Genomic DNA, 24724 nt, shown 5'->3' with positions numbered 1-24724 from the left:
AGCTGGAGATGCACACTGCAGCAACAGTGTTACTGTAAGCACTGTGGTCTAAGAACATAGGAGAGAGAAATTTGTAAGGAGTAATAACAACTTTTATTAGGCAAAATGATATAACTGAAAATGGCAAACAACATTTCATGTACACAACCACTTCCGTTTTAGACCTGAATAAGGGCTGGTATGTCTGACATCTCATTTGCTTTTTGCAGTCATATCAGCTGGTCTACTACAAGATACTACCCCTTCTCAACAAACTTTGCTTGCAAAGTATACAAAATAAGCATCTTAGAGTACATCTTGTCATTCAATTTATTCTAATTTTACACCTAAAATATGCTGTATATACTATAAATCTAGATTCAATACTGAATAGAAAAACATCTATCCAGTTCTGGCTCTGATGCTTGCACCATACTACATCTTTACACTGCCTTCCACAGACATCTTGCCCTTAACATAAAAGGGTGGATCATGAATTCCCTTTGGACAGGATTATCACCACCAAACTTGGAATCAACTGAAGAAAAGCAGAAATAAAGAAGGTACTGCCACAGCTGGAACCTGCTTAGGCCTAATGCCCTACATCATCCACCCCAGGACTGGTTCTGGAAGGCTGTAACCCTTCCAGAATATCCTGCAATCAGCACCAGCAATGCAATGGTGCATGGCAGTTACTGCCTTCAGCACAACGCCTGAAGTACTGTTAACGACAAAGAGGAGCATGAAACTCATTCTTCAGCTTTGTCTCTTTCCAATGAGTTCAATGAGAGCAAATTCTTTGGCAAGAAAGTCAACAAAATGGTCCAAGAAATCAAACATAAATCTGGTACAAGGAGAGGGGGAAACGGAGAGGGGGAAACGGAGAGGGGGAAACGGAGAGGGGGAAACGGAGAGGGGGAAACGGAGAGGGGGAAACGGAGAGGGGGAAACGGAGAGGGGGAAAGCACCATTCCTCCATGTCAAGGGAATGACTTTAAGTATTTGTTGTCGGTAATGACAAGCAGTTCTTACTTCCTTTCTTTGAGGGCACTAAGCAGCTGACAACTCATAGGGCTACATGAAGATAGGTGAGCCAAAAAAGAGTTTTACCTGCAAATTTGAGAAATTCTTGTTTAAAGAAGATCAAGAGAAAGCTAGTAACAGGTTTTATGTATGCAAGAAAAAATACACAGCAAAGAAATGAATGTTTTCCAAAAGGGACAAACAACTGTTCACACTTCCCTGGGAGATACCTGAGAAAAAGAGAATAACTGGCATAGCCTGCAGAAAGAGAGCTTTCATTTATACAGTCAAGGTGCAAGCTGTTTAACTGTAAAGACAGTTAAACAGTGGAACTGATTGCCAGAATAAGGCCTTAGACTGTCTACCACTGGAGGTTGGTGGAAGTTAAGAAAAGGATTCATCACACGCACTTTGTATCTGTTATATATAGCTTCTTTTTATATGAAGAATGAATATATGGAGTATAAGTATTCCCCCCAACCTTACAAATCAGCAAGCGAGTCTTTCCTCACTAACAACTGTGGAACAGCACCTGAAATTGTGAAACATTCCTACTAAGAAATTTAGATTTAGAACATCAATTTCGTCAGTGAGCTACAGAGATGTGCACTTTTAAGACACGTTTTCAGACACAGTCAACAGTTTTGTGATACCTTATATAGCCTCAGTGCCTCAACTGGATTTTCATAAGATCATAATCTTGTACTATCAGACAGCACCAAGTAAATTCTGAAAGACTCCTACAATCAGATTTATTTAGCTGGACTCCAGAAGTCAGCACTTAAAATTCCAAGGAGTAACATCTACTCAATTTAACATGTATTATATAAAATTTAAAAACTGACATACTTAACCACACTGACTCCACAGCCATAAAACTTTAGTACCTGCCTTTATGTTCTGTAAAGCAGAACTGTGGGTTCACAAACTTACAGCTGAGTACAAAGGGACATTCACAAATAACTTATCTTGCTTTGTGACATAATGGGAAAGCAGCTCTCAAAATAATTTCAACCATGGAATTGCAATCTGAAGAGTTTTATACTCAATGGTCCCAGCTAATGAAATTTGACATTTTCTAAATGAACAGTATAATGAAATTCTACCCTTCTCTACCCAACAATGCCATTAACTTGTCTTTATATCAGGACTTTCACTCTCCACTCATGTAGCCACCTTTTCTTCTTAAGAAATACACTGCTCCTTCCTGCCTACAAACGCTGTTCCTCTTAGCTTCTTCGAATTCTGCACCCCACAGGTATCATGTATCCACCATGCTTCCCGAGTCTTCTCTCTCTTCATTCTTCTCAAAACTTTCCTTCACTGTGCCTTTTTCCTTACTGTGCTTACATACATTTAAAGTTTGGATAAACTTAGAGGAGGCAGAGGAAAAATGATTAGTAACATATATATTTGTATTCACACACACACATATAGATGCATTTATATACATGTATACATGTATATACAGCAGTAATACAAAATAAAAGGACATAAGAATAGATCATAATGTAAATAAGCACTACTGCTCTCTGTGAGAGAGAAACAAGTTTTGCCAAAATGGAAGTTAAAAACAGATTACCAAAAATGTCATAGTAAGTAAGTGGCTGAAGTGGGAACAGAGGTTAAACCTTTGACATACAAACCAAAGCTCCACAACTCTACACCATCTTTCTCAGACAGAATGAGCAATTTCAGTGTAGGCACAGAGAACTATAGAGTTCAGTTCTTTGGTTCTATCATACAGTCTAGTTCCCCAATTCTCAGCCCTCCTTCAACACCGATCCATACAATTATTTCCATGCTTAACCGCGTTAGACATTTTTACTCATGCACACCCACCTTTTTACTTTTCATGCTATTTACCTAGCCATGGGATTTATGTTGTTTTCTAGTGGGCGAAAAAGAATTAAGCACAATCTTAACTATATATCTACCAACAGGGTTGTTGAATATCCTGCATATTGAAAGAGTCCTTAATACCTCACTTCTGGTCATACAAAACACATGCTACTAAAATTACACAGAAATTGGAGAAGACGACAACCAGGTGGTAACTGTAACAGAATAATTTTATGCTGTACTTCATAATTTCATAAAATCCTTGCAAAAAGAACAAACAAAAAAAGCTATTATCTTCCCCTATGTAAAAAACATAAACATTCTTTTTCTGCCTTCCCCAACCTCCAGCCATTAAGAAAAGCACTGATCCTAGACCAACAACAAAATGAATTTAAATTTGGACAATGTTTAGGTGAAGTGAAAGAGTGAAACGTACAGTTTTATAATAGATCTTCATGTCACTTAAGTTTGAAAGACAGCCATTTTAGCCTCCCCTCATTTATTTTAAAAGAGGAGGTAAAATACATTGCAAACACCAGTCCCGCAGAAGCAAAAAATTAAGACTAGCTAATAAAGAAAATTCCAAAATAGCATCAGCTAAAAATTATACAAAGATTTCCTGATGCCAGTGGGCCTATGGAAGGGGGCGGTGGGGGGGGAATGACCAATATGCATTGGTCAAAATGCAAAGCCATTAAATCCAGCTTACAAGAATCATGCGTCAGGAATTAAAGAGAAAGTACAGGATTTCAGCATGTTTTTAGCCAAAGAGAAAGTAACTTCTCTTAACTCTCACTCACAACAGTGAAAAAATATACCACAGAAAACACCTATAAAATGCATAGCACCAAGTCAGAATTGTACAGTATTCAGCAGCTCTGCTCATTCAGACCTCACGCTGAAGAGCGTGCACCAAATTTATTAGGTGTCACTCAAAACATTTCACATTTTGCTGATTTTGTATTTCAAACTTCATCACCATATGGAGGTGTACAAGCAAGCTTACACATGGACATTATACTGTCCTGCTGTAGTAGCCTGATGAACAAGTTTGATGCAACATTTGCTTAGGTGCCTATGACATGCTCTTGCAACAGAGTTCTTTATGTTCTTCCAGCCCTCAGGGATTTTCACATGAAATCAGTTAATTATTCTAACCACTTGTGGATAGATACCATTTAAAGCAAATATATTTCCAAGTTTTCCTATACACCAGGAAGACAAATAGTGCTATCTGCTATTTTCAGCATTTTTAAGTTATTTTAACACTTCTGAAAGGTTACAGGATGACAGCAACAATATAGAAGCTGCAGTTCTGTATTCAGAACATATTCCTAAGAAGCCAACATATCCTAAGCTTCTCCAAACCACTTCAACACTTTTGTTGCTACACAGTAAGAGAGATGCCTATGAATGGAGTAAATGTATCTACTTTATCTCTTTTTGTATGTCTCTGTCCAATTTCATTGGTAGGGTACAGAAAATTTCATTTCTTTCCAAGTTATCTAAGCAGAGGACAGCATTCACTCTTGGCATAGTATTCAAATCCAATGTTTTTGTAACCTCCGTTGGCTGTCATGCTTCTTGAAAGTGAAAAATGTTATATAAATAAGAAGACTGAGTGCTGGATTACTGCAGAACTTTGCCAGTATATATTGTTAAGCAATCGTTCATCATAAGGCATGACGCTCCTACTGAAAGGATTTTTTAGTTAACTTTAAGGGTACACACAGAAAATGAGAGGAGTCAAAACACTGAAAGTATCAACACTGACCTCCACTGAGGAGGATGCAGCCATGACTGGTACTTAAAGGACTCCAAAGTCATGAGATGCAATAAAAGTGACTCTTTTAAGCACTTCAGGGTGACAGTTCTGAAAAGTTTAAAAGAACTTTTCCTAACCAAATCCTAGAACATAAGAACAACTGTATCTACTATTACTGTGTAGAAGCCAAGCAGTACTTGTTACTTGTATCTACATGTTCAGTGGCTTTATTATTACAGAGGCACCATTTCTACATACAGCCAAAGCATACTTGCTAAATTAGCTTCTGAAAAAGATCAATACATTTCTATCCATATTTAGTCAACTTTGGGGGTACTTTTGTTCTTGCACAGGCAAAGTCAAATATAAATTAACACAAGCTTTGCTCTCAGAAAAGTGACAGGATCTAGACTTAAGAAGATGCACTAAAATACGATTCGCTATCAAAATATTGCATACAAAGGACATTGTGTGAGTCTTGATAATGGTAGGACTCCACTGAACAAACTAGCTACATGTATCCGGTTTAAAAAGAGTCATACTAAAAATATTTAAGCTGGTCAAGATAATTTTGACTCAACTAGGCTGGGGCAGCTACACCAACATGTTATGTTAGCAGGGTGGTAGCCTTTGGCAAACTTTAAAAAAAAAATTAAAAAAAATAAGGCAACTGAAAGTGAGCTAAGCTGGCAATCATTTAACTCAGTACTGCTGTAGTCAAGACCATACTTGAGATATCTTAATTACTAAAAAAAGATAACCTTTTCTGAGAGATCCTTCTTCTCCACTACTGAAAACATTCAGTGGAATCTCTCTAAGTTTTAAAAGAAGCCTGGTGAATGAAGCTTCTTCTTTATATTTTTCCCACCAACAGAAACAGCTACTCAGCAAATTTAAGCAGGAAAATCTACATTTGCCTGGCTGAATTTTCTTCCATTATTAGGAAATATCAGTTCCCTTCATAGCTTCCAGTGACTTGTTATGCAGATACAGACTTTGGGGGGTTTTTTTGTTTGTTTGTTTTTTTAGGAACTAAACAAAAGGAGCTAATAAAGAGACTAGCAAATAGCAGTAGCTGGGTCTTTAGTGCATGTTCCATTGTGTTACCATATTCAGAGCCTGTATTTTTATCTCAGGCAGGATGATGGAGAGCTGCCAGCAAATACTCACAGGTGGTGTTAATAGCACCAAGACTGTTGTTTTGGTGTGGTGATGAATACTCAGTAGCTAGGTGAATTTTTTTTTTTTTTTTAATTTACAAGCCAAGCAACACTCAGTATTGGATTTTTTTCTCCTGACCTTCTGAGTACTAAGGCTGAAATACCAGCAAGTGAGGTTAACAAAAAAAAGAGAAACAGCTAGGAGATCAAGCTTCACTGTTTGCATTTTGAAATTTAATAAAAAAATTACAACCTTTAGTGTTCCTTCTTCCCTCATCACTTTACTCTAAAAAAGCTTGAATAAAAGTTTTAGGGTTTGTTTTATTGGTAATACCAAGAAATATTAACAGAGGTTAAGAATTGTTTACAGTAAGAATCATACATCCTCCAATCTTGTTTAGTTGTACAGATCTTCTCCCTAATAACAGAAAGAACTTTACTTCTGCTAGTAGTCATGCACTGACCTACGTACACTCTTCTACCGCTGGGCCAAAAAACAGACTAACCAATCTTTAAAAAGAGCAGTTGTATTATGAAAGACAAAGTAAGCATTATTTGCCAGAATAACCTAAAAAGGAACAACAGAGGTTCTAACAATGCTGCCATCTGAACTCAAGTTACTCTTGTTGAACACAAACACTGACCTAGGCCAGTGCCTCCCACCTAAACTGCAACCCTCAACAAAGTAACAGGAAGATTCAAAGGGTGGGAATCCCACCCTTTGTATAGGCAGGGGAAATTTTTAATTTTAAAAAATTAAGCTACTAAAAAGTAAGAAGAAAACAATAAAACCAAATTACCCTGATTTACTGCTGGAAGCAGCTCATTTGCTTCAGGGGAGTAAGAAGCAGCTATAATTATTAGCTGCACATATTTACACTGATTAGAGAACTACCTGCTACCTTAAATGCTGGCAGCAGCTCAGTTCCAGGCAATACAAAGAGTGTTAACACCTGCAGCTAATAATTTCAGCTGATTTTCATGCCGTTCTCCCCAGTGCCCTGAGGAACTTAGCTGCTGCCAGCATTTAAAAGTAGTAAACAGTAGTAAATTTTTCCTTGCATAAAAGTAGATGAGCACAAACAGTGTGCACATTTGCAAGAAGTTTGGGAAACACCTGGGTACCCTATTCACTACTTCATCAATGAAGAAAATCTACATCATCTTGTGCAGAATACTGACCAACACAAATACACCCAAAATGTTCAATTAGATCAGACTGAATTATATGCTATTTTTCAAGGTTTATAAAGACTTTATAAAGACTTTTCTACTTAGATATAACACAGACACACAGGAATCCAAGGTCAAAAATTACATAGATGTTTGAGCAACAATTGTAGAAGAACTCGCTTTCACACTGCTTGATTTTTTACTACCTGAGTGTTCAATCTAATTAAAACATTATGTATGTCTCTCTCCAAACCATCACTGTTTCCAAGAAAGGAACTGGAAATCACCAACCAAATCACAAAAGGTGGTATGATATCACAGTAGGAAATATGGAGCATTCCTGGAAGATTTCCATACAGGCACACAGGTCACAGGATTAGAAAACATTAAGCTTCTAAAAATTTGGTCTTCATCCACCCTAAAATTTGTTTTAGCTTATTGACAGGATGAACACTGTGTACTGCCTGCTTTACCATCCAAAGCAGTAAGTTTTCAGATAGTGCAGTTATGTGAAGGGTAATCCTTCACATTTGTAAATGATAATATCCCTACCTTAATGTAATATAAGGATACACAGCTATAAGTCAGAAATTTTTTGGTCAGTTTTATGCTGTCTGGCATCCTATTTTTATGCTATGACTTTATCAAGGTATCGCTAATTGTAAATGCAGATTCTTCCTTTCTTCCACCTACCAGAAATACCCATCAGAAAGTTATGCAACTTGAGACAGACTTTTCTTAATTAAAAAAAGCACATTTAAAACATTTACACAGAGTATGATACCCCTGATAAGCCTCAAAATGTGTTACACAATATGTAAGATGGAAGGAAACTTCAGAGTAGATATATATTTGTCATAATTAGCTTTAGTACATCAAATCAGAATTATTATGTTTTCAACTGTTCGGCAAGGCATTTTTTTCCAAACCCATCCTTTTCATGCATTCCTTTAACTGAAACATGAGACATTTTCCAGGTAATCTCTTAATCATATAGTGGGCAAAGGTGTTTAGCATTATCCTGTGCACTGGGACTTGGAGATTTTCTGTGAATAAGGAAACATAGCATTAATCCTACATTTTCCAGTTCTTCTATGAACCTACCATTATTTATGCACTGTAAAACAGAGCATTTAAAGGAAAGCATCATCCATGTGCAGTCTCAGTTTGAAAATTCTGAAAGTCTGTTTGAAAGAATAATGGCAAGAAGGTTTTACTCTTTAAAACCACTAGTTATTTTCAGGTCATTTAATTTTACAATTTCACCTATTGTTTTTGGAAAACCTATAGATTTCAAAACACATACAACATCACATCTTCCAGTTTCTATGTGCTTCCAATTGCATTCAGTGGAGGAATATGCATCTGTGCCAGAAATAAAACTCAAAAAAACTCACAATCTTTCTAAGTTTTCTCTTAATTTATTTTTAAATTTAAAATAGCATATTTTAATTGTGAAATGATCTATTTGTTATTATAACACACTGAATGAGTCTCATACTTCTCCGTGGATAATTACATAAACAGAACTACTGCAGAGTGGACGTTGATGTAGTGGGAGCTGCAACCCCACACTCCTCATAAGCAGCCCGTCCTCTGAGCCGTCATGGGACAGGGAGACTTCCACCACCACGCCCCCTTACAGGTCACCGCAGCTCCAAGCATAATCCTTAACCTTCGCTGACATGCAGTTCTGTTTGTAAGCAGTTATTTTTCTACAAAATCCTAAATGGAGGCAAGGGTTCATTAAAGTTCTTGCCAGTAGGTAATAGAGTAAGCCGCAGAACTAACCTGTGTTTGTTGTTTTATGAAAAGTTGGCTAACAGGTCGTTTGTTAAGAGGGCTGTACCTTAGAGGCTACAAGGGCTAGTCAATTCTAATTAAAGGCACTGAAGAGGTTACGTGAATATCTGTGATCAAGCCAGAGACACTACACAAGTTATAATTCTAGTTAACTGAATGATACAGAAATGTTTTCTCAGGAGATTCAGAAAACATCTGCAGAGCAGTTTGAGATTATTTTTGAGTCACATTTAAGGTCACTAAAAACATTTAGCACTACAGCCAAAACCATTTTAAGTTGTACATTCGCAACACATACATTACTACTACTGTTGGAACAGCCAGTTCACCAGCACCCTATACCACAGAAGTGGATCAAATATTGAGAAATTCAAAGAGTCTTAGAAAATGCTAAATATATTTCTTCTTTATAGACCTAAATAAAGAAAGACTCATCAACACAAAGACAGAAACCATATACTATCCACATTCAGGCTATTTCAGCAACAGGTGTCTCCTCCAAGCTACTGTTAGCAACATTATTGAGCCACACAGAATTAATTGTTTCTCATTATTGAATCCACGCTGTAAGAAGGAAAAACAGATCAAAACCAGTCTTCAAAATAAGAAGTCCATGAAGAAAACAGCAGGGGAAAAAAAAATGACTCCCATGCTGCTGGCAGCAACTTGGGAGATATGAATTTGACCAGATTCATTAACCCAAAGTGCTGAAGGAGAGATTAAGAAAAAAAGAGAAGAGTGAAAGAGAAGTGTCATTTGCAATTAATTCCTCTTGGCTCTTCCCCTCAACCCAGCAAAGTTAAAACTCAGAAAGAAGATCCTATTTCTGATCAAGTAGTATACAACAACGATTGCCTGTCCATAGCAGGTAACCAGGCTGCATAGAACAGAAAAATGACTCCTGCTTGTCAACCTTGTCACTCCAGTGTCATGACAGGAGGATGTGGCACACCTCTCCCTATGCTTTACCATCTGGCTTCCACACAGCTCTGAAGTCAGCTGCAGCACCCACACCTCCCACGGGCACCCCAGGCCACGAACACCTTCACTTCCTCCCTCTCATCACCAGGCAGCCTTCCCCTCTTCTACCATCTTCTCCATTTCCACCAGCAAAGACCCTTCCTCAAACCTTCTTCTGACAGGCTCTCCATCACACACACACGCCCCCCCACCCCCCGCGACATATGACACCTGAGGACAGCCTCCCGCGCCAGCCCTGAGGGCTGCCTGCTCGCTGGGCCCACCAGCAGCCCCTTTCCCCATCCCGCCCACTGGGCTGCCCCACACAGGCCCCGCGCTAGCTGCAGGCCTCTCCCTTGAGCTCCGCACCTCGTCTCCAAAGCAGAGGCGCCGCCCTCTGCCTCCTTTTGTCCTCTTTTTTTTTGAGGGGATGTTGATTTATTTTTGTTTGAGTTGCTGGGGGAGATCCTTTTAATGCTAGGCTGACGCCTGTGCCCGCTAATAAGCCACCTAGGCGGGCTACTCCAGCAGGGACGTGAGGCACCTTGGCCACCTCGACAGTCTCCTCTCCGGGGGCGCAGCGACCCCTCCTGCCCCCAGCCCTCACCCCGCTACGAGCGGGGAAGCGCCGCATCCCTCGCCGCCCGGAGCCAGGGCTCCCTGTCCCACACGCCGTCGCCACCGGCTGTCAGCGCCTCGCAGCCCCGCGCCCCGTCCCCTCTCCGCCCGCCAGCTCCCCGGAAAGGTTCTCACACACTTACTAGCTGCACACCCAGCCTCGCCGACCGCCTCCCCCGGCTCATTTGGGCTCAGCTCGCCACCCCGCAGCAGCCGCCTCAGAGCAGCGGGCAGCCGGACCGTTCCCCCCTCCCCATATGCCACGCCGGAGATGGGCGACGTCGAAAGCGCTCACCTCAGCAGCAGCGCCGGGGCCAGCGCCCCACCAGCCCTGCCCGCGCCTCTCTCACCTCTGACTCGGCGTCAGGCGAGGCAGCCGCCCCGGGCGGGGGCAGCCCAGCCCCGGGCAGCAGCGAGCAACGTCGCCGTGCACCTGCTGCGGGCAGGCGGGCGGGCGGCCCCAGGGCGGCGCGCGGCCGCGGTGAGCTCCCGCTGACCGTTAACGGTTGACCGCGGACGCGCGAGCAACGGTCGGTGCGAGGCCGGCGGGCCGCGGGCGCACAGCTCCCGGCCGTGGAGGCGGACGGCGGCGCTGGCGACGCAGGGAGGGAGCGGGCGGGCGGGCCGAGAGCTGGAAAACCTGAAATTAAATCTGAGGGACGTTAATGCAGCAGCTTAACATAATCCTGAATATTATTGCAAGAAACTTTGAATGCGTGCAGCGGGGTTTTCCGCGCATAATTTTTCTCCTCTTGGAAATAATAGCGTTCAATATGGAAAGCGGGATTATACTAATCTTGCCCAAAGTGAAAATAAAATGCGGGTCTACGAATGAGGGGAAGGCAGGCTTGTGGAAATGTCAATGAAATATTTTTCAGCTAGATAATTAAGCAGGCAATTAGAAGAGTCAGTCACCACAATAAAATATTCCTTTTTGTGTGTGTGCTTTATTTCACTTTAAAGATAAGAATAGTTTTAGGGATTTCCTTTATTTTGCTCTACAACTTTTTAAAAATAACTCTAAAAACACTTAAGAGACTATGAAAGGTGCTTCTTCTTAACTGAAAGAAATAAACTCACCTGAAAAATAGTATTCTTAAATTTCTGCAGCACCTTTCATCCTAGCCCAGTTCACGAGAAACAGCCCTGGCTCTGCTTTTGGGTAACAGAGTGTTTCAGTGAGGGTTCCTAACAGTCTGCCTAAGTGTTCATGGGATCTAAGTTTATATATGGTGTGTCACCAACAAAATAAAAGCGCCCTTAGGATAGAGACTGGTAATCCATTTGGGACAAGCACACTACCTAGTCGCAGAAAGGGGGATTTTTGGTCAATGTGCTTAATGCAGCTTTCAGAAAACTGCCCCTTGAATGGACTTGTGGGAGGGCACAGAGCAGTCTAGTGTTAAAGGAAAGGAATATAGTTTTGTTTTCTTCATGTTGCTCAGGTTTTATACAAAAGTAAAATGGACCACTCACCTCAGTCTAACTTGGAAAGAAAGAATGAAAGAGAAGAAAAAAAGAAGCAAATATTCAATACCTCAATTATGACTGCATCATCTAAAAGGATTCATCAAATTACTTCATTAAAAACTCAATAAAGATATCAAATGATGGCATTTCCTGTGACTTTCATTTATCTTTTACATCCAGTCCCAAAGAGGTGAAACCATTATCCTTTCATTTGCAGATCACCACATCTGTCATTAGAATTTCCCCTAAATCTGGTGAAACTTAGATCAGGGTCTTTACTTGGAATGAAATTCATGTAACAGAGAAAAAATGTTTTTCAAAAAAATCAATATTAGAATGTAAGAAAAAGAGGGAAAAAAACTTAAGACAGTAATATGAAATCTGATTTTTTACAGTGATTTTTTAATATATGCTAAAACTTCTGTGGGAAACTATCTGAAATAAATTAGTTAACGTAATATGAAAATAAGTAACTTGAAAAGATGTGGATGTTACAGTTCTTAAATCAGAACATAGTTGGAGCTTGGTGGCATGGCATCCCTAGAATACCCTGCAGTCTTCCAGACCATGATGGTCTGGGTGAAATGTGGCTCTTACCTTCTCTAATCAAGCTTCAGTGTCTATTTTCAAACAGGTTATTTTATTTCCCATTTCATTTTTTAAATCTGTAATTTACACAACTTCTCTCTCAATATGTATTTTACAATTATCAAATGCTGAGAATACCTCCAGTTTTTCATTACATAAAGCTTTTTAGTGTTCAGGGAAAATGCAGTTCATCCCTGATTCACAAGGAAAAATGATTCAAGTGGATTTAGGTGTCTATGCACAGAAAGAACCATACAGATGAAACTTTCATTTCTGATTGGGAAATACTGATACACTGACAATTTTTAAAATCATAGGTATAATTGAAAGCCTGCTATGAATGTCATAAAGAAATTAGCAGTATTTTGTATTAAAGAAACTAAGATTTACTTTTTGTTGATTAGATGCTTGTGGGCATGTATGTACGTAGATAGAGAATTAGTTACTGCCTCTACACCAGTTTGAAAACCTAAGATACGCATTGCTGTATCTAACAGTCTCTTATCTTAGCAATCAAGAACCTTGAAAATATTAAGCATATCAAATCAGTATGTTTTCCACGCTGCTTTTCTTTTAAACCTAGGTATCACCAGTATTTTGCAGTACCACATGATGTAGAAAGGCCTACTATTTCTAAGTCACTTGTCATTTTTAAAATGTCTTCATTCATATCTTCAAACTCAATTTAATTGTCTCCACTTTTTTCAGCCTATGAAAAGTATTATTTACAGAAAGCCTCTAGAAGTCTTCATGGTTGCAGAAACGTAATATTGTTTGTTTGAAGAAACTACTATGGTAAACAAAATTCTGCTAACAGTATTCAAATAACTCAGTACAATCTATTTTAGCAAGAATTGTGTGGAGTCTTTAATCTTGGTTATAGCTAAATCGTTATTTATTTATATGCAAAGTGTGTAGCTGGAATTTCATAGTAATATCCTAATTAAGCTATGAGCGTGCATATCACCCTACTGCTACTTCTTTGATACCTGTTCTGTACTAAGTTTACCTAGCATATCCGGCTAAGCCACCATCTCAAGAAACAGAAAAAACAACATTTCTTAAAAAGTTATTTGAAATAATGACACTGCTAGCTGCAAATCTTCTATTCTGAAATCACATGTAAAAATCTTAAAACAGCATACTGTACTTTCCCTTTCCCTCATTTTTAATAAAGTCACATACCTGGCAGATAAAAAAAAAAGGACCCAAACCCAAAATGTAGCGAATTACTAGAATCTTGACTATGGTGCCTCTTAAACTGTCTGCTTTTAAGCAAATCAATATTGTTTCAATTATTTCCAAAGTTTGGAAAATCAAGCCATAACTTTTGTACCAAGCTACATAATCATAAGTCACTGGCACAGGCTTCATTGTACTTATGAAATGGGAGCCCAGAGCAAAATTTCTTTGGAGAATCAGCTGGAAATGATGAACATAGTGGAATTTTACAAGGAGAAACATAAGAACTATGCATTCTGTCATGCCAAAACCCTACTGCCATAGCTAAAGAAAACTTGCTATTGAAAAGCAATAATTTAGGCAAGAAGACTTATATACGTATTAGCTTATTATCATTTTTCATTACATCTTTTTCTTTCCAACATAACAGAATATTTGCAAAACCCAGCAACAGATCTAAAATTAAAATAGATCACGTCAGTGAGATCGCCACTCCATCATACAGGATTAACTTCTCATCACCTACAACTTCTCATCGCACACATATAGTTTTTGTTGATTAAAAGCAAATGTCTGAAAAAGGACTTCAGCACCTCACATTTGAATTAGTAGCTCTAAACAAAAGAAGAATCTGTGGCAGTTTTGAATTACTTGCTTAGGGTTAGCCTCGGAGTTGGGAGTCCTATTGCTGCTCACTGTTACTTTTCTGACCCTGGGCTCCATGACAGTGTGTGACTGCGAGTTAAGCAACTGAGCGCCATACACAATTCATGCAGACTTGGAATGGAACCAATAATCAGGTTCAGGCTGAATAAGGACTAGGTAAACAAGCATTTAGGAAATGCTAACTGGAAAGGTGTATATGCTGCAGCCTTAAACACCTAACAATTTGCAACAGAAAAGCTCCAAACTGTCTCCTGAGTATGGACATCTATATTTTCTTTCAAAAAAAATGAGCCGTAGATCATGCCTTTTTTTTAAGAGAGCAAGAAAAAGAAGTTTTTACTCCATCCCTCAGAGAGCAGAGTATTTTATCACATGTGTATTTAAAATTAAACACAGAAATAGTTCTGTGACCACCAAGTAGAGCACAGCCCTCCTGCTCAATGCCTTGAAACACCGGGTTACGAGGTCATTCTCAGTCTTGTTTTTTCCATCCCTCTGGTCCAGGAAGTCCCTAATTCCCAGTGTACCTGCCAGTGTTTCCAAGGAAGCCAAGAGAGATAAATACTGCTGATTTCTGAGGCAGCAATCAGGACAAATCCTACATTTGTTTCCAACTTGACCTGGCTAGACAAAATGGCCCAGAAAACTCCTTTGGTTGCTGCTTTTTTCCTTCCTGCCTTGCTGTATGTTTCAGAAAGAGTAAGTGAATCCTCATGCATGCATTTTTGGAAAGGATCAGTTCTTAATCCCCAAAATGTTGAAGCAGAACAGAGCACTCTCTGTTTATACCATTTCCTAACTTTTGTAAGAGTTTCTGCATATGTGTGTACCATGTGTATACCTCGCTGCTCTCCTAGGCCCATTGGAAAGCAAAGCCAAGCAGGTGAATTTCTGCACCTCTGTGGAAATCCATAGATATCAAGGGGCTTTGGCTGGGTACAGAGGTCCACCTGAGCAGAGCCCATTGAATGGTTGGGGTCATAGGTCCAGTTTGATCATCTAGACTTCTCCAGCACTACTTTCATTAGCCTCTAAGGGTTACATCACATTGTAACTTACTAATAAGGGCAAAATCTCAATCTGAGATCTCAATAGGTTTATAGTAAACCCCATGCTCAGTCTTAATCTTCTCTCAGAGTTGGCTGTGCAGATAGGCCACACAGTAAAGATCTCAGTGGAGCTCATGTTGTATCAACATTCATCGAGAGAAACTCAAAACTGAAAAGCTTTTGTTTAAAAAAAACCCTACAATTACAACAGAATAAATAGATATATTAAAAAGAAGTTACCAAAAGTTAAATTTCCACAAAATCAGAAGCCTCAGGGTTCTGCGGCTGCTACAGTCATTAAGTGTTATGCATTTGGCATGATTCACAACAGTCACGCTATTACACTGATTATAACTGGATCCACTTCAGCATATACTGTGTCACAAGAGTGACTAGAATATTGTGATCCGTAAGAAGGTCACTCTTTGGGAGTGCTGAGATTAAAATATGCCAAAAGAATCATATTTTCTAACTGCTGCACTAGTAAAGATATGTACGATTAGCGTCAGTGCTGACGTGGAATCAAAGGAAGCCAGAAGATTAAAACTGAGCATGAGTATGATTAAAAATGTAGGCACAGACATTTTATTTTTAATGCAGAAGGACAGTATTATAGTGACCACTGGATAATAATCATACAGCAGACATGAATATTCAAGTCACTGTATTGATTTGATGTCTTATAGCTCCAACTCAGGTATGGCTTTCAGTTCTTCAGGATATCACAAATGAATGGGAGATAATGATAAAATCACTACTTAGAGAACAGAATGTCAAAAACTACAGTTAGACTGAAAACAAAACACCAGTTAATTTTTCAGCCAATGATATATGGCTGTGCATATTAAAACAGGTTTTTTTTTTTCTTCTACAGTATGGCTTCAACTAATCAACATCAGAGTTAGGTCAGCCTTGAATAGAGCATGGTGCAATTGGTTGGGTGTGATACAGTTAGAGGTTGCTTTGGTCTTCTCTCAGCTGCCAGATAAGGCAATATTCTTCCTTTCTACCTTCCTGGTAGAAATCTCTACTAAATTGTGGCAAATGCTGTGTTATCAGCATTCTCAGCTCCACAAACAGAAGCAACATAAACCCTGGAATATGTATTAGATTATTTTGCATTTTTCCAATTTAATATTTCAGAGCAGTGCTACTAACACACATGCAAGAAGCTTTAGAAACCTGGCAATATTAGTTCAATGGCTGAATAACAAGGGGGAAAAAAGGAAAGGACTGACTATACTATAATTATATAGCATCAATCAACAATATCCACCAAATGTTAACGCGATTTGGCCTGCTGCACAAGACCGAATCAGCTGGAAACATATTCCAGGCACCTGTGGGAGAGATCTATAATGAGAATGATGGAAACCACAAATTTAACAGGTTTTATTTAGTGCTATCATATTTCACTGCACTAGAAAGCATGAGTGTTTTAAAAAGATGACTTTACCAGGTAAGCGCATTGTCAAAACTTGTTCCAGTAATGTATTTGTTTTTACTAATATACTAGTCTACAATAACCTACAATAGTAACTCAAACTGACATTATCTATAAAGTGTAAGATCCAATATAATTCAATTAAATACCAATCTAACAATTTTATGCAAATTACTTTACTTCATCTTGCACATTCCTTTATCTCTGGGGTTCATTCTCAATTTCCTTTTCTGTAGCTTTTCTAGCGCTACACTGCATTTTGGTAATATCACCACTGAAGCTGAAGACAATATTTCAACTATTAAGCCTACCAGAAAATTATATTTAGATTTATATCTGTTTTAGTCATACAACTTTGCTTTCCAGTGATTTTTCAAAGTACTTTTCCATGAAGTCTAAAAAGTTCAGATAGGACACCAACATTGTTTTTGCTCTGTTCTGCCTTTCAGACTAGCTTTTTGTTATATTAATAGCATTTGTACAAGCATGTTCATTAGAAAGAAGGCTGTTAGCACATCCTAGATTGCCAGACACTTCCCATTTTAAGTTCCAGTTGCTTGTGACTTTGCCAAACATTAAATGTTTGGGCTGAAATTTTCCATGCTATGTCTGTGCCTCAAGCTGAGATGTGTTGGAAAACTTCAGCTTAAAAAATCCATCTATTTCCAAGAATGAGGGTAAGGGAAAAACATTCTGTTTCACTCATGTAAAAAAATTCGGAGACATTTTCAGTTACTCTCATGCACTGTCCTGAAATTGGCAGGAAGTAAGCGTTTTGTCCGGGATTATGCTTTTTACTTTCCTTATGAAAATCAACCCAGTATAGGCTTATAAGCCTTTGAAAACTTGTGGCCTGTGTGTATTCCCTGGAGCATAGCATTGTAAGGAAGTGCCTAATGGCCTGAGTTCAGTCCCACAGAGTTGTGACAAATGTACAGAAGATGTCCAGGTCTGAGAGCGCCACAGATGATCACATCCTGTCCTCCATGCCCTGGGCCACAAAACATCTCCTAATGCTCTGTAACACATCGAAGACATGAAGCATGAGATTAAAGCCATCATGCCGGTGTGCTACAGGAAGAAAGCAGAAGCAGGAGAAAGAGGTGGGGAGAAATTGTAGTCACTAAATAAAATTTCTAGGTGACCTAGGGACCAGACTTGGGCAAAGTGCAGGCAACTGGGGAGAGCAGTGGTCCCTGACAAGTTGGTCTGGGGGAAAAATTCCCCAAGTTTGGACTGAAGTTTCATCAGCCACCACCACTGGCAATCACATTTGCAGTGAATGTGCTTGCAAAAAGAACAACATTTTTCTCTCTGGTCTGGGCACTACTAGGGCATATTTGTGAACAGATAACATGTTATCTGTCTCTCCTGAGCTTTCAGTCACCAACTGCTGCTGATACAAGGGAAGAAGCTGATTAATTCAGCAGTCAGGAGGAAGAAGACCTACCCCTGCGGCAGCAGCAACAGCAGTGCCCTCAGACAGTGAGAGTCAAATGGGAAGAGAAACCTGGATTGGCGTGATATGGGGTCAGTTAATAGGGGCAAGGGAAGAGTACCATGCTCAACGACCCACATATGGCACACATACGGCGTTTTCAAATTTGATGTCGAAATGATATCAGGGGCAAGGCTGCCTTGTCATCAGCTTTTCAAATGGACAAGCCATCACTTTTCTACAACCATAACATAGCAGTTTGCTAAGATTATAAGTGACTTCCCTGAGATATTCAGCTTTTAAAGTCTGGACAGAGAAAAACAGGCAGGGCCTCCAGAATCATGATGGGCACTGAAGTTCTTGGCATGGCTGTCATCAAGAAAGAACAAAAGTTCCACCTTATCTGATCTTCTGTTTTCTCTATTGTATAACTTGCAATTTCTTTCTACCTGATCTTCTGTTTTCTCTATTGTATAACTTGCAATTTCTTTCTACATTGGGTATTTGTAGCTGGTTTTACCCCTGTGTTTCATGAAGCCCTGCCACAGTTGTTGTGCATTTTACTACCTGTTGTGGTTAACAACCTCTGGTTTCTTCAGAGGGGCCATGCATGGACATGACCCCAGCTGAGTCAAGAGCATTGCCCTCCGATACTTTACACAGACACCTGACACAAATGAAAAGCTCTTGGAAGAGTGGCATAAATATCTACCTGACATTTGACATGCAAACACAAATGAACTAGTCACAGACCCAGAGAAGATGGGGGCAACCACCTTCTAAGCAGCTCATTTATGTACTAGGCTATTGCAATGGAGACTGTGGTTCAAGAGGTTTGGGGTGCAAGTTCATGAAAGCTTGTTTTGCCATGTAGAAATTCTGGAGCCACTGCTGGTTGAGCTGCAAAATGATATAAGCCCACCCTGTTTTCTGCTCATGAGTCCTGCAGAAATGCCAGTATGCACATTTGAAAAGAGCCACGATTACAGCATGAATCACGTCAGCCACATGTCTTGTGTTCTTCCTCCAGATTCAAAGCCTTCCAGCATTGCTCTGAATGACTGCCCAACATCATGAGCACTTACGCTGCAAGGAAGAAATCCTCCTCTGATAGATTCACAGCTGTTTCGTTCTGCCACAAATAGCAAAAAATGAGCATCCTGCTGGGCTATTAAAGTGAGACAACCCATACCATAGCATACCACACAGCAGTGCCTATTCACATTCAACTTTGGATGGCACGAAGAAAGCTGGGATATATCCATGTGTACTTTAACATCACCCACAACTATTAAGAAACTGAAGGTGTCTGGCATGATGTGGTAACAGAAAATTGTTTATGGAGATGGGTAGTTTGTGTGCCTTGGGTTCAGGAGCAGACCCATGGCATATGCTTTCTGTAGAGAAGTGCAGTAAAACGCAATGAAAACTGGAGGATAAAGAACTACATGTGCCTCTGCCACAGAGGTACTATATGTCAGAAATAAACTAATCTTTTCCACGCGTACATACCTATTCATGTGGTGCTTCTTTTCTGACTGGAGATTCAAGGACATGATCTGCAGAAATCCTGAGCTGACAGAGCTGGAGCTAAAGTAATTGAGAACCATAGTTTAAGCATACAAAGTACAATATTAAAGCTATGACCTCTTAAAGTTCAAGAATCTTGAACTGGGCATCTGAAATCTGTGAATACTTTTAGCCTCAGGTAATTTCTGCAGAGAGACAGATAAGCTGGTTGATAGAGCAAGTACTTTAGGAAGAATCATGGAAGGGTGACTTTGTTGTAGAGGAAGGATACCTGTTATTACCCATAAGCATGATTTTCCCATGTCATTACTCAGTTGTGTATGTGGGTGTGTGTTTGTATTTATATGCAACTTTTGGATCATGTGCATGAAAATACATTACAAATTATCTCCTTAAAGACAAATTTTTAGGCTTTTGAAAATTATTAAAATAAATAAAATTATTTTAAAATATATACATATGTATATATATTAAAAGCCTGAAAACATAAATTGAAGAAAGAGGAGAAAAGCCATTTTACTGAATCTGTTAGGCAGTCCTTTCAATCTACTAAAACATGCTACCTCAGAAATGATTTTCTCTCCTCCCTTGCTACAAAGGGTATCTTAGATAAAAAGAAAAGAGTGTGAGCTTTTTTATTTTCTGGCATCTGTAACAGTGTTCCCATATACTGGAACATCTTTAAAAATCATCCTGATGATACTTTGCATTATGGAATAGAAAGATCTTTTCATCTGGAAGATCCAAAAGAACCAGCCATGAATCCTACTGGTAACTGTACTTCTGTTTTATCCATTAGGATTAGATTCAGAATTTTTTAACTGAACAAATACAATTCTCCTCAGTCATGCTGATTTTGATGCTTTAAAGAAAAGTCAAGCATGAGCTGGGCACAGCAGAAATCTCTACAATATTTTAAAGTGATTTTCTTCCCTGCTAATGCTCAGCTAACTCAGAAATAGCCAAACAGTCTTATGGAACATCAACCTGAGAATTAAAAAAAAAAAAAAAATTTAGTCTCTTCATTCAGTCTTCAAGCTATATACAGACAATCTGGGAGTTCTGAGTGGCCACCAGTTCAACATTAAATTATAGCACTGTTACCACAAAGCAGTCCCCTAATACCACATATAACTAATATTCTCATCATGTATCTGTATTATGCTATCATATGTCAATATGATCTATATATTTTCAAAAGTGATTTTACTTTAGGCATCAAGGTGTTTCATTTAGGATGGAAAGGACTTTATCACAGACTTTGCTGTTCTCTCTGCGGTTTATTCCAAGTCCATTTTCTTTTGGATCTTATTTTGCTCCATTCTTACCTCCACTGGACACATACAAACTCTAAGAATTTATTCACAAAAAAAAAAACAGTTTTAAGATGAGGATCTTCATTTGGTTTGTAAACCTGCTACCAGCTGCAGTCTGTGCTAAAACCAGAGAACATCTGAAGAAAAATCAAATCAGAAAATTGTATAGGATGTAAAAATCCTGCTGTCCTAAAGGCAAAGGAATATCTTAACTTTATTCCTTTCTTATTTCTGTCTTCTCTCATACTTGCACGAAAGATCTGCACACTTTAAGCATTGCCATATGTCTTTGTTTTTGCATATCCCAATTGCAAATAATCTTTTATTATTAGCCTAACAAAATGCCCTGATTAGAAGGAAGGACTCAGTGCCATTGAGCTGCCTCTCCTAACTTAGGGCTCTTTCATCCAAAAGCTCTATAGTTATTGACCTGTGTAAACGTCAGCATATCCTTAACTGTGCAGGATTAAGGAGTTCATAAATTGATGAATATTTTAGTAATTCAGGTAACATATAAATGAAAGAAAAACAAAATAGTGGAATTCTAAGTTGAGAAATGAAGGGTTTGCTGGTCAGGAAATTCCAAATATGAAGTCATCCAACACAATGGTGATTTAGCAACACAGAAGAATTACCTCTGATGGCATACCCTGAACCATTCAATAAAGGTTTCTATTTAACAAAGAGAATTTAAATTGATAATGCTATAGGCAGTCATCATGCCTGAACTACCTTCGAGGCTAACTTAACTTCTTGAATTTCCCAAGTGAGAGCTTGACCTTTAAATGTGATGTTGCACAATTCTTTGCATCAATTTTGCTTGTTTAGAAATTAAGAAGGAATGCAGGAACAATATAAGCTTTCTTAAATATTTAAGGAACCTCAGCATGTTAAGTCCTTTTAAAGAGGGAAGAAATCTTAACTATGCTAAGGCACTAATAATGCTTAAGTCTCCTTAGGAGTTTAAAGCAGCTCAGCCATGCTAGGACACTGTAAGAGCTTGAAGAAATTTTAATTTGTTAATATGTCACAAATTCTTAACTGATCTTAGATGAGTTAAGTGCCATAATCCCAAACTCCAACTCCTTTATCCAGTCAAAACAATCAATGAGGTGAAAGCTATAAGCTTCACAAGTTCAGTTTAATTTGCCTTTGCATCACTGGGTCAAAGTCTGCAACCTGTGTTCAGCCAAATCTTTGGTAGCCACTGAATTCAGCCTGCTCTGAATTAAGGAATATCTCTTGGTAATTTGCATGAATTTCAACTAATAGCTCAGTCCTAAACACGGTTTACTTATAATGTTACCTAAATCCTGCCTGAGGCCTTCTGTGGTACTTATTAGAAGTATTTACTTAGGGTCAAGGGGAAAACCTGCAGTTAAGCACTGAACTACCTCCCACTCTCCTAGTTCTCAGGCCAGTGTCCAACTACTCAAGCGTCCTGTGATCCAGGATGTCTACTGGGAAGATAACAAATATATATCAGTATATTTACAAGTAAAATAGAATTGTCTTGTGAGGAAAACAACAAATTATAGCACTTCCTAGGCAAAAAAGTAAGTAAGTGGAGAAAGGCAGCAATTTGTGAGTGGTAGGTTTCAAAAAGACATGTCCACATCTGCTATGTAGTCAGCTGCTTACTGAAACACTGAGATGAAGTTCCTAGGCCCTACATAGCAGAGAGTTGCAGCTACTACATAAACCATACATTTATAATCAGACTAGCTATCCCACACATACTCTATGCCATTGTTAAAATGCACTTATTTTAAATTTTTGAGAGGCAGGCTAATTTTATTATGGTTGGCTGATTGTTTTTATTCTGACAGTAGTTAATATTAGTAAAAATAAATTTCACGACCCTCCCTGGTTACATACCATCAGGCCAAAACTCAGTTTAACATCACTTCGTAGGGCAGTCGCTATAAACAAAAAGCTCTGACTGTGCACCCGGTATGCCAAAGAGAATGCGAGAATTAAGGCAATGTTCCAGAAAAATTTATAGAATAAAATCAGCCATTCAGATTCATCTAAAATATTGTGTCACTGTGATACAGCTGAGAGCTCAGTACACATATTTATTAGAAGTTAGTGGCTTTCTTGCAATTATAATAATTCTTTCAGGAGGGAGTGGAGCTTTTGAAACCACTTAAGAAATTTGGGCATACAGATCCTATAGACTTTGTGGGGGACTGCTGTTTCTAAATCTTACAGATGGCAAAAGATCCGCCCACATACATTAATATTTCATAATTTGCAATGCTCTGTTTAAATGGAGTACACTTTTCACAGAACGCTAATTTATGATCACAAATAATGCATCCCTGTGAATAGCTGGCAAACTTCTAGTCAGCACCAATTTGCGTTTGAGTCATCCTGGTCCCTTGATAAAGAAGGACTCTATATACTAGACCTCTAACTTTGTAAGTTATAACAGTCTCTCAAAAGAACTATTACTGTATTGCCAAAGAAAGGTTAAACTGCGTTTTCATAGCTCTGAAATTAATCAGAGGACATTATTGAAGAGCAGCTATGCTTCTTATGAAGCACTAAATCAGCTGTTTTTTTACTATTTTTATTTGTTATGGAATCACCTAAAACAGCAGCTTCTTGCAGCGAGGTCTTGTAAAGGCAACTTTACATGTTTAGTGCAACATGAAGGAGGGGAACAGACAGTGGATAAAAAACAGCAGATCATATCATTTTCTGTGGTATTGAAAGAAGGAGTGGACAAGAGAAAATAAAATGAAAAAAGGAAGGAAAAAAACTCGTAAAATTAGGTCTGCATAAGGAAATTCTCAATTAGAAGAGTTGTAAGAAGCACAAAATGTGCAGAGAAAGGGGTCGTGGTTTGGAGCTACACTGAGGGCTTGCTGCAGTAAGGGAGGAAGACAAGGAGGCCGATAACCAAAGATTTAATATCTTGGTTGAGACATTATTATAGTTCACACATTTTAGACTTGTTGAAGTGGCTCCATGTGGCTTCACACAATTTTCCAGTATTAACAACTCTCAGTACTCAAAAGTGCAAGTCAATCTTCAAAATATGATGACCTAAAAATAATTAGAGTTGTAAAAATAAATGCCTTATGGGCTCTTTCTGTTTCTGAACATACAGTCATAATCAAGTCAAAACTGGGTTCAACTTTTTTCTCTACATATGTAAAAACGTGAAACATTAATTAAAAATATATTGTTTAAAGGGATGACATATCTGTCTTCTATTGTACAAATTTAAGAGCTGGGACAATAAATATTCAACTTCCGTGCATGTGATCTAATCTGCTTCATCTCTTCCTGTGATCAATCAGTTTTATTGGAACAAATTGTAATTATGCCCTTCATTTACTGTTTATTCTTGCTTGAGTGTAACTAAACTTAATAGTGCAATTGCCACATATCTAACAAGTCACTATGCATTACTGCTTAAACAAGACCAGTCTTGGGTCTACTTGAGGACAGAAGAATCATTACTGGTCTTCAGTATACTTATAATTCATAACTAGAATATTGCTCCTTTTCATCTAGCAACTTACAATTCCTAAAAGTTATTGAAGTCTAAGAAAGCATTACAAGTAATAAAATACCTACTTATTGCAAATTTCCTGTATTTTGAACAAAAACATTTAGATATTTAGAAATTGCAAAGTGAATGCTATCTTAAACAGGATAAACACATTTGAAAAAAAAGGTTGTCTGCAAAAAGGCTAATTCTCTC

The sequence above is a fragment of the Dromaius novaehollandiae genome, chromosome 1, assembly GCF_036370855.1.
Source record: "Dromaius novaehollandiae isolate bDroNov1 chromosome 1, bDroNov1.hap1, whole genome shotgun sequence".
In the NCBI taxonomy this organism is placed as follows: Eukaryota; Metazoa; Chordata; class Aves; order Casuariiformes; family Dromaiidae; genus Dromaius; species Dromaius novaehollandiae.
This window is presented reverse-complemented; position numbering follows the sequence as displayed.